Below are 12,018 nucleotides of genomic sequence, written 5' to 3'. Positions count from 1 at the left end.
CGCATTTACGGCACTTTGAACAGTGGACGTTACATTTCAGATGTGTTACGACCCGTGGCTCTAGACTTCATTCGATCCCTGCGAAACCCTAAATTTCAGCACGATAATGCACGACCGCATGTTGCAGGTCCTGTACCGGCCTTTCTGGATACAGAAAATGTTCGACTGCTGCCCTGGCCAGCACATTCTCCAGATGTCTCACCAATTGAAAACGTCTGGTCAATTGTAGCCGAGTAACTGTCTCGTCACAATACGCCAGTCACTACTCGTGATGCACTGTGGTATCATGTTGAAGCTGCATGGGCAGCTGTACCTGTACACGCTATCCAAGCTCTGTTTGACTCAATGCCCAGGCTTATGAAGGCGGTTATTAAGGCCAGAGGTAGTTGTTCTGGGTAGTGATTTCTCAGGAGCTATGCACCCAAATTGCGTGAAAATGTAATCACACGTCAGTTCTAGTATAAAATATTTGTTCAATTAATACCCGTTTGTCATCTGCATTTCTTCTTGATGGAGCAGTTTTATTGGCCAGTAGTGAAGCTTTTCATCTTCATGAATATGGAGTGGCAAGTCGTTAATATACATTAAGAATAATAAGGGACCCAAGACTGAACCCTGTGGGTCACCATTCTTGATACCTCCCTAGTTAGAGGACTCTGCTGGTTTTTGCAGACTATCTGTACTGTTTATTGCAACCTTCTACATTCGTCCAGCTAAGAATGTATTAAACCATTTGTGCACTGTCCCACTCATACCACAATACTTAAGCTTACCTAGAAGAATTTCATGATTTACACAATAGCCAGCAGGTACAGCAACAACCGGATATACTTCAAAGGATGCGTCATTACTTACCCCACAGGGTAGAGGGTTGCATTATCATGAACGGACGACACGTTGAATACCTTCCGTAAACACATGTTTATCTCAAAAAGTATGCATTCTGGACCCATCTTTATTGGACTTTTTTTGTTTTGTTTCGGTGAGTATTACCACTTCTCAAAGTATTCGAGGTTTTATTAACACCCTGTATATCGGTATTAGAATAGCTTTGATCAGACAATGCATGATCTGTGCGCACGTGTGATGTTACACGCCAGATGATCGGAACGTCGCGGTTCGAAGTCGTCGTCTGGTGGTGCAGGTTCTACCGACACTTTTACTCTACTATACTTGCAGTTGTCTTGTTAATCCTCTTACGAAGAAATCATTACCGTTTTTAGGTCCAAGACGTCCACATTCGTTGTTGGCTACCACAGAAGATGCAGGGTCTGTCTGTAGTCTCTAAAGAGGCTGCCGACAAAAGAAAGGTACAAAGAACTGCATTGACCTGCGTCCGTAACCCCCACCATAAACCCACTTACCCGTGACCCGTTATGAACGTTGTTGCCAACCTCCGCTTCACTGAGGCACTATCGCAGCAGCGCGTAAACGAGGGTAATTTCGCTCCCACGTCACAATGGCGGGTTGAAAAGAAAGTAGCAAACAGCCGTTCTTCAGAAGCTGCAGATACAATGCACTGGACAGAAGAGCTGATTAACTACGGCCATTCATGGCGGCAACGTTGTAGGGTGATAAATTCCCAGCCTTTGAGAGAAAGACGGTTTCAGGGAAAAAATGCCCTTGGTGCCTTGGTGTGCAGTATAGCCTGTTTTCAGGTGAGCGCACTTTGTTGGGCGTTTTGCTGGTGCGCTTACCCCATTCCTGAATAGCGACTGCGGGAACTCAGCAAGATACGCATCTAGGGCTATCATTCGACTCGAAAATTTTATAGTCAGAAATATCTTTGAATGTGGAGATGGGTAGAAGTAAGACGGCGCCAAGAATTCGAACTTTAAAATTCCCCATTTCCAGAGGATAATTCCACTCAGCTGTATTTATTTGAATTCAAATTTACATGCTATCGCTTTCAGACTCCTATGACTCCATCTTCGTGCAACTCACAAGTATGTAGGGATCAATATAAACCTGCTATGTATTTCATCTTATAGCGACCCCCTTTTGTAATAAGGTAGAAATAAAATTTATGACCCAAGTTCAAATTTGAAGATTATATAGGTTGGCTCGGGGGTCTAAAATAAAAATCACCTGGAAATGTTAATTAAGGAGTAAACAATGTTCATTCAATGCCTTCTTCATTTTTGAAACACGTTTCACACGCTGAAGGAATGTATTCCTAGGGCAAAAATTTGCTGCATCTGCGCCACCAATATTTAGCTTTTCTATCTTCGGGTATAGAACGTACCATGGATATGCTTTCTGACGATATTGCTTGTTTCAGGGGCATTTTCACTGGGACTTGTGTTGCATGTCCTTTTTAGCCTCAGTTGAAGATTTAGGTCAAAATTCCTTACAGCAGGGAAATTTCCTACGTCAGGCTTTTTTGAGATGTTAACGGAAGATAGCTACTGAGTTATCAATAATTATCTCATAGACTGCATATAACACAATTTTACATCAAAATTTTGACTTAAAATATTTGGAGTCGCCAATACTGTGGTGGGATTTGATAAATTCCAATGACGAAATACTCGTCTGTCTTCCGCGACAAACGGAATTGTACAGATGTTATCTACAGTAATGCCACTACAGCTTGTAAAAGTAAGCTAAGAATTTTCAAGTACAGATTATGTTCCAACTCATGAGAACGTTGAGAAATACATCGTCTGGGAAGTGTGGTATGCCAGCTCAGCAACGAAGGGTTAGTAAGGTAAGTTGCACACTTTGCAATCAATTGAAAGTAGGTAATCACGCTGTCACATATATCCTATCACTAAATTAGAAGGTCGTTAATTGAACTAAAAATCTGATACATTCCTCCAAGAACAGTACAGCCACTGCACCTGGTAATAATGACTAACTTTTTCAAATCACTGTTAATAAACGGAGCAGTAGCACTAGTCTGTCGCAACCAAAACTACGTCTGGTGAATACATTTTACAGTGTTTCTTTGTACTGGGCACTGTGACAGCGAGTTGCTGTCCCTTTCCTGAAGGGCCCACTGTTTCGGCTTCAGTCTTGTGTGTACTGCATTTCCCGGAACTCTAAGCTGCAGGGTGGCTTGCAAGTTCTTGGTCGGCGACAATATGAAACAGATTTTTTTTCCACATAAATCAATAAAACGATTTTACCTCTCTTGCTGCCGTTATCCCATCGTTCAGCAACAGTTTGGAGTTAATATATTTGCTCGCTCACATTTCAAATCAATTTTTTTCAGGCAATAAAAGAAACCTTTGTAACTGGATCGTTACACTCTCTTGAAAACGAGCGCGATAAAACTGTTTCTAACAGGCTTAGCGACCGCTGCTTCGCTTGCATAGACTGTATGACCTGCAGAATCGAACATAGAAGAGCAGTTTGGTAATCAAACGCTTTGACAGCTCCACTGTCTACTTCACTCTCCCAGACGCTTAGAATCACGAGTGACAGCCTACAGCATGAAAACACAAAAACGTTAGTGACTCGATCATTATTAATTTTACACCGCATATTGATAAAAATGTTGTTTTTTTTGACAATCTTTCGATGTACAGTATTGAAAATTCGATATTCCCTCATCAACTCTGACCTCAAATTTTTTCTAAAACTACGCAGTGTCTAGCAAAAAGCCGAAACAAATGTCTCTTTATTTTGACGTAGCTTAGCGTACGCAGTTTCGCTCGAAGAGATTGTGTGGCCTGCAGAGGTCTTTTTTTGATTTTATTTACTCGAATTTTCATGTTGTTCACAAACTGCAACATCTAATTTTTTCACAGTAATTAAGGTAACATAAGCGTGGTATTTTCCGAACGTACTTCTGACCACAAAGCGATTCTGTTAGCTGGAGACCAAAGTTTTTGTAAATCATCCCTTTTGCGTTCTTGTGGAGATTTTTCCATACTAAATATCTCTTTATATTTAACCGAGATAGTGAAATACCAATTTTCATAATATTAGCTTTAAAATGTTTTTAGTGTAACGAAATATTTTCTTAAAAATTTGGTCCCCTGTTGCACTCCCTTAGGGCTAAATTTTCAGAAACACTGAAACATGTATTTTTTTTTAATTTCCAATCGATAAGTCGATACCAGTTGTCACAGATGCAGTTCTTTAGTGATTATTTATTTTCAAAAAATGGATTTCTAAAAATGCTGAAACACGTATGTTTTATTTTCTGACTGAGAAACCAAATACTATTTTGAGCAGTTTTAGTCTCCAAATCCCCTTGATAGCGACATACTTTGAAAAAACCTTTTATCCCCTGTTTCTCCCCCTTAGGAGCGGAATTTTGGACAATCCCTTCTTAAACGATGCCTACATTGTGAGACCCGCACCCTCTCCGAAATTCAAGTTTCTATCCTCAGCGATTCTGGGCTGGGCGATGATGAGTGAATGAATCAGTCTGACCCAATTTCATCCCCTTGTGTGTTGAATTTCCAAAAACAGTGACATGCGCATATTTTACTTCTAACAGAAAAGCCAGATACAGATTTTCGTGGATTTAGCTTCAAAAACGCTTGCGCAAAGAAATATTTCCATAAAACTTTCGTTCCCTGTTTCACGCGCATAGGGGTTGAGTTTTCAAAACCAGTGAAACTCGTACTTTTTATTTCTAACTGAGAAGCCAAATTTACATTTTCAGACATTTAACTTTAAAAATGCTTTCATGATAAAACATTTTCGTAAAAAATCTCGTCCTCTTTCACCCCCTTAGGGGTTCAGTAACCAGAAACACTGGAAAACGTATTATTTTATTTGTAAGTGAGACGCCAAATTGGTTCACATGGCTCTGAGCACTATGGGACCTAACTGCTGCGATCATCAGTACCCTAGAAATTAGAACTACTTAAACCTAACTAACCTAAGGACATCACACACATCCATGCCCGAGGCAGGATTCGAACCAGCGAAATGGTCGCGCGCTTCCAGACTTTAGCGCCTAGAACCGCTCGGCCACCCCGGCCGGCTATACGTCAAATGCCAACATTCATAGATGCAGGATACTTGAGCAGTTCTTTAATAATGATATATTTTCAAAAAAACTTTCATCCACTATTTCACCCTCATAGGGTTAAATTTCCAAAAATGCTGGAAGATTTGTTTGTTTATTTCTGAGCGAGATATCAAATACCAGTTTTCGCAGGTCTAGTTTCAAAACTTCCTTAATAGCGACATTTTTCACAAAAGCCATCACCCCTATTTCATCCCCTTAGTGTTGGAATTCCGGAAAATCCCTTCTTCAACAAGGGCTACAGTACAGGATCCAGACCCTCTTTCAAATTTCAATTTCCTATCCTTAGGAGTTTGGGCGGGGCGATGAGTCGGTGAGTAAGAACCTCAGTACATTGCCGTTTATGTACTGAAGCGCCAAAAATACTCGTATAGGCTTGCTTATTCAAACACAGAGATATGTGCACACGCAGAATACGGCACTGCGGGCGGCAACCCCTATGCAGAACAAGTGTCTGGTGCAATTTTTAGATCAATTACTGCTGCTAGTTTGGCAAATTATCAAGATTTGAGTGAGTCTAAACTTGGTGTTATAGTCGGTACACGGGCGATGGGACACAGCATCTCCGAGGTAGCGATGAAGTGGGAACTTGCCGTACGACCATTTCACGATCTGGTAATATTTCAAATCTCCAACATCGCTGCGGCTGGAAAAAGATGCTGCAAGAACGGGACCAACGACGACTGAAGAGAATCGACCAACGTGACAAAACTTCAACCCTTCCGCAAATTGCTGCACATTTCAATGTTGAGCCATCAACAAGTGTCAGCGTGCGAACCATTCAACAAAACATCATGGATATGGGCTTTCGGAACCGATGGCTCACTCGTGTAGCCTTGATGACTGCACTATACAAAGCTTTGCGCCTCGCCTCAGCCCGTCAACCCCGACATTGGACTGTTGATGACTGGAAACACAATGCCTGGAGGCAAGAGTTTGTTTAAGATTGTATCGAGCGGATAGACGTGTAGGGGTATGGAAACAGCCTCATGAATCCATGGACCCTGCATGCCAGCAGGGGATGTTCAAGCTGGTGTGGGGCGTGTGCAGTTGGAGAGATATGGGACCCCTGAGACTCTGACAGGTGAGACGTACATAAGCAACCTGTCTGATCGCCTATATCCATTCGTGTCCATTTCGCATTCCGACGGACTTGGCCAATTCCAACAGGACAATGCGGCACCCCGCACGTGCAAATTGCTACAGACTGGCTCCAGAAACACTCTTCTGAGTTTAAACACTTCCACTGACCACCAAACTCCCCAGATATGAACGTTATTGAGTATCTCTGGGATGCCTTACAGCGTGGCGTTCAGAAGAGATTTCCACCCTCTCGTACTCTTGCAGATTTATGGACAGCCATGCAGGGTTCATGGTGTCAGTTTCCTCCAGCACTACTTCAGACATTAGTCGAGTCCATGGCACGTCATGTTGCGGCTGCTGTTCTTACTCGCGGAGGCCCTACACGATATTAGGCACGTGTACCAGTTTCTTTGGCTCTTCAGTGCATTTGCAGGCCAAGTGCAACAACCATCCAGTGCAGAAGCACTCAGTTACTCGTGTTCTGGCTCTCTGTGCGCAGAGACTAAACGATACTCAAAACATAACATAAGACACAAATAACCTTGTAGGTCGGGCAGCCACAGCTAAAAAACTTGTACATAACGTGAAGGCCAATGAATCAATTTAAAATCAGAGATGGTAAAATAGACTATATTAAAACTGAGTGGAAGTCCAGATCCGCATTTGAGCGTACTATGTTCCTGACATTGTACATACAATGTCAGGAACATACAACCATTGTACGTACAACCATAAATCGATCTAAGCAGCCATGACAATAAACAAAAGCAAGACAGGCAAGAAATTGGCAAGATGCAGTCGGCAGTTCTCTTACCCTATGTGAAAAAAAGCAACTGACCGCACTGGTAAACATATTCGCTGCGTTGGTGTCCGCCCTCTCTTCTACAGCAGCCGCAACATCCAGGACCTGCTAGGCTCCACAAAGGACGAGGCTGATGTTTTACACTCAGCAGGTGCAAACGAGGTTGAATGTCAGTACAGACCGGCAGGCCAACAGCAACAAACATATGGGAACACGAGCGCTACATTCGTCTAGGGCAACACAGCAAGTCTGCAGAGGCGAAACACCAGCAAGACTGCGCAAGGAAATAAAATTTAACGGAACGCACGTACTTCATAAGCAGTCGGGTTTGATAAAATACAGGATCAGAGAAGCCATAGAAATATTAAAACACCCCAAGAACATGAAGAGGGAGGATCAGTAGAGGCTTGGCAGACCGCCGGCCGGAGTGGCCGTGTGGTTCTGGGCGCTACAGTCTGGAACCGCGAAACCGCTACGGTCGCAGGTTCGAATCCTGCCTCGGGCATGGATGTGTGTGATGTCCTTAGGTTAGTTAGTTTTAAGTAGTTCTAAGTTCTAGGGGACTGATGACCTCAGAATTTGAGTCGCATAGTGCTCAGAGCCATTTTTTTTTTAACCTTGCCAGATCTCAGAGTCGAATGGCCCCACCAAAAAGACGTGCCGCGAACGCTTCCAGCGAGTTAACTCCCGCCGTGCAGCCTGCTTCCAGCAGCGGAAAAACAGAAGCCCACGCCTCATTCCCCTATGTGTACCAATCATAGCAAACAATGCAAGAAGGATTAGACAACAGTGGGTCCCCAATCCCTCGACTAAAATAAATGTCGTTAGTCTAGGGCCTCCCGTAGGGTAGACCGTTCGTCTGGTGCAAGTCTATCAATTTGACGCCACTTCGGAGACTTGCGCGTCGATAGGGATAAATGATGGTGATTGGGACAACACGACACCCAGTCTCTGAGCGGAGAAAATGTCCGGCTTAGCTGGGAATCGAACCCGGGCCCTTAGGATTGATATTCAGTCGCGCTGAACACTTAGCTACCGGGGGCGGACCATCCCTCCACTCTGGTAACCTATTACAAAGGTTCTCGCTCCTTCCGTCTCAAGAGAGCAATCAACGATATTTTAAAATTGTGGCGTACCTGTCATGCTCAGCGAACAGTACTAACAAACTACGAGGACTGTTCAAAAAATTTGTAATTTTACGCCAATGGTGTGTTGAAGCAAAATGCGGTTGGCATCCCTGCACACGCCTATGTTTACTGTGTAACTGCCGGAAGCTTGATTGTTGTATGTCTGTTGGTTATTGTTGAGTGGTGTATTGAGGAAGACGTTGCGTCGCACATTTTGCGAATTTCGAGGTCACAAAGTTAGAAGAGCAACGCGTCTGCATTAAACTATGCGTGAAACTGGAGAAAACCTTTACGTAGACTCACCAAATGATGCAGTAAGCCTGCGGTGATGAGTGCTTATGCCGTACTTGGATTAACGAATGGTTCACACGTTTTAGAAATGGCCGGCCGGAAATTAGAGTTGACCCTCGTTCAGGATGCCCTTTGACGCCTACCGACGACGCTCGAGTCATTAACGCCAACGAAACTGTGCCTGCCAATCGAAGACTGACTCTCTGAGAGACTGCAGAAATATGGATCATGTTAGCCGGCCGCGTTGGCCGAGCGGTTGTAGGCGTTTCAGTCCGGAACCACGCGGCTGCTACGGTCGCAGGTTCAAATCCTGCCTCGGGCATGGATGTGCGTGATGTGTGGTGTCACCGCCAGACACCACACTTGCTAGGTGGTAGCTTAAATCGGCCGCGGTCCATATTAGTACATGTCGGACCCGCGTGTCGCCACTGTCAGGATCGCAGACCGAGCGCCACCACAAGGCAGGTCTAGAGAGACGTACTAGCACTCGCCCCAGTTGTACGACGACGTTGCTAGCGACTACACTGACGAAGCCTTTCTCTCATTTGCCGAGAGACAGTTAGAATAGCCTTCAGCTAAGTTAATGCCTACGACCTAGCAAGGCGCCATTAACCATTTGTAACGTTGCATGTACCTCAAGATAGAGTCTCACTTGCATCATCCAGAATGCTCTATACCAAAGGACAATATAAAAGTTAAGTGTTCTAGTAGCTACGTTCTTTTCTTTATCACATTCATTACGAATCCTGTTCCAGACTTAACGCCAGACGGCGTGAGTTGACGCGTGCCCTTTCGGCTACTTCACTGTGGACTGGCTGCCTTAACAGTCCACAACATGATGTCCTTAGGTTGGTTAGGTTTAAGTAGTTCTAAGTCTAGGGGACTGATGACCTCAGATGTTAAGTCACATAGTGCTTAGAGCCATTTTATGCATCATGTTATGAAATCCTGGTAGCATTTTGGAATGGATCGTGCTGCGACCAAGTTCATCCCACGGATCATAAATAAGACCAGCAAGATCTCCACCTCACTATGTCTCAAGAGCTTTTGGATCGCGCAGACGTGAAAGAGGTGTTCCTTAAGGGGCTCCGGAACGCCCTATACTTGCAATGTTAAAATAACGCTTATAAATTACATCTTTCCTCACAAAGTATTTGAGGTAGGAAGTTGAACTTTTTACAGATTATTTATTGGAATATGGGCTACAACTTAACACAGGGATTTTACAAAATTTTAGTTCAGTTATTAAAGATGATTTTTTTCAATTGTAATGAAAATTCACAACATTTTTTTGCAATTTTTTATTTATATATTCAAAAATATACAGTTTTTTGGAAAAAGGCTGTGTTAAATTATGCAGAAGGTACTGTGTAACATTTACTGAAAGTTTGAAACAAATATGTTTGGAAGATCCTTAGAAAACATGTAATTAGTATGAGAAGATAAAAGTTTTGGGAATCGAGCGACAAAGATTGGATTAACTTTTTAGTGCATTCCAGGTCCATAGGATGGATTATCTTCATCCTCTGCAAACTCCTCCTTCAGCTTCCTCTTGTTCCTCCTCCTCTTGCTTGTATTTCTAGACTCTTTACAGCCCTGTCTGCAGCCCGAAGGCGTTCCTTGTCTAAAGCAAGCATCGCTCGTACCATGTTAGAACCTATCTTCATTCCCATATTTCTAAATACCTTGCACCTTACAATGTTGCCATCATTGAAAGTCGCAACAGCATCATACACACCAAAGTGAAGTGTTTCTATTCCAACAAATACAGTCTTGGGGATTCTCGACCATATAACACTATTTACACTTTCATTTGGGTTTTGAGTTTTTCCGTGAATACACTTTTTCAACAGTTCAGGTGCTGCTAAGTCTCTGAAAATAGGTTTTATCACCTCCATTATTGCATGAGGCAGACTATGCTTATGAGTGTACACTTCACCAGTTAGCAATCCTTTGTTATATTTACACCAACTGTCTTTTTCTTTGGGACACAAGCTATGTTGGGGATTTTCATCGTCTTTATTGTTTACAGTAATAACACATACCTTTGGCTTTCCAACATCTCTCCTTTTCTTAAAAGCCTTCAGAGGATTTCTAATAACTTTACTTTTACTCATTATTATACTTCAACAAAACAGAGACTCAAGAAACAGAATTAATTACGAATATTTTCGAGATAACGACAGAGTAAATAAACATGAAACAATCGACAATCACACCAGCGATATATATTGAACCATCACAGGTTAGCCACAACACATACTTTATCTCACATCACTAAAATGTACCTGTTGAACACGGACGTTAATAATAACACCATTTGACAGCAGTTTAACAGCGCCACAGTGGGTAACGCCCATGTAGAACACATTTCAAAAAAAATTTAAAAATAGTTGTAGTCTTCGGAATTGAATAAATTATATATCTATTAAAAGGTAATAGTCTGCAGATTCAGAAAACGCTAAAAAGTAAAAATTGAACTTTTCATGATTTTGAGCCTTTCCGGAGCCCCTTAAGATAACCATAACTGGCGATGAGCCGTGGGTCTACGGTTATGATGTTGCAACCAAGGTTCAAGCTATACAATGGGTAAGGAAAGGTTCTCAGAGATCAAAAGAAGCGCACCAGGTCAGGTCAAATGTCAGATCCACGCTAATAGTTTTATTTGACTTTGAAGGATTAGTTCATAATGAATTCGTGCCACAGGGACAAACTGTTAGTCGATAGCACTATCGGGAGGTATTGCAACGCCTGTAAGCATATGTGAGAAGGAAACGATCTTAAATGCTGCGAGACAATTCGTGGTCCTTGCATCACAATAACGCACCCGCACATTGATCCCTGTTGGTGCGCTACTATTAGACAAAAAACGAAATCTCAGTGCTACCTCATCCTGCGTACTCTCCAGATCTGGCCCCTGCGGATTTTGGAAATAAAAAAAAATTATAACCCCCTTGAAGGGACGAAGATTTGCAAGGGTAGACGAGATAAAAGAAAATTGGCAGACGGCGCTTCGCGCGATCCAGCAACAGTCGTACCACTTTTCGGAAGTGGAAACGGCGTTGGGAGCGGTGTATGAGTTATGGAGGAGAATATTTCGAAGGAGACCATATACAATAAGTAAAAGGTAAGCGTAGAAAAAATTTGTGGACAAATTTTCGGGATTTTTTGAACAGACCTCATATAAGTCACTCTGCACAGACAAGCGACGCCAGTAAACCGAGAGGAAGGCCGGCATAGCTGTGCCGAAACCTTTGATCCTCCATTATACTTTTGTACATTATGGAGCAGTACCATACTTAGAAAACTTTTGCGTCCATGAATCAGCACCTTTCTCTGTGAGTAGCGTTTTCTTCTGTGCCTTCATAATGATAATGTTGTAGCTCTACGAGACCTAATCATCAATGAATGGTTTCAGTTAGATACGGCTCACCCGAAGTATCTTACGGAAACAGTTCCTCGACGAACTGGTGACGTTATCAAGGCTAACGGCGGAGTCACACGGCGTTACCATGATGTCTCCTCGAAGACGACAATCTTTTTCTGTAATATGCTTAATTTCTGGAGGGATCTGGTATAGATTTACAGAAGCTGATCAAAAGTATGCGGACAGCTATTAGCGGTTTAATATCTGATGCGTGCAGCCTTCGCCTCTGGTGTGGACACTTTAAATCAGCTGTCTGAATGTCTCTGGAGGAACCGCAGCCCATTTCTCGTCAAGGGCC

This window comes from Schistocerca nitens, chromosome 10 (genome assembly GCF_023898315.1).
Source record: "Schistocerca nitens isolate TAMUIC-IGC-003100 chromosome 10, iqSchNite1.1, whole genome shotgun sequence".
In the NCBI taxonomy this organism is placed as follows: Eukaryota; Metazoa; Arthropoda; class Insecta; order Orthoptera; family Acrididae; genus Schistocerca; species Schistocerca nitens.
This window is presented reverse-complemented; position numbering follows the sequence as displayed.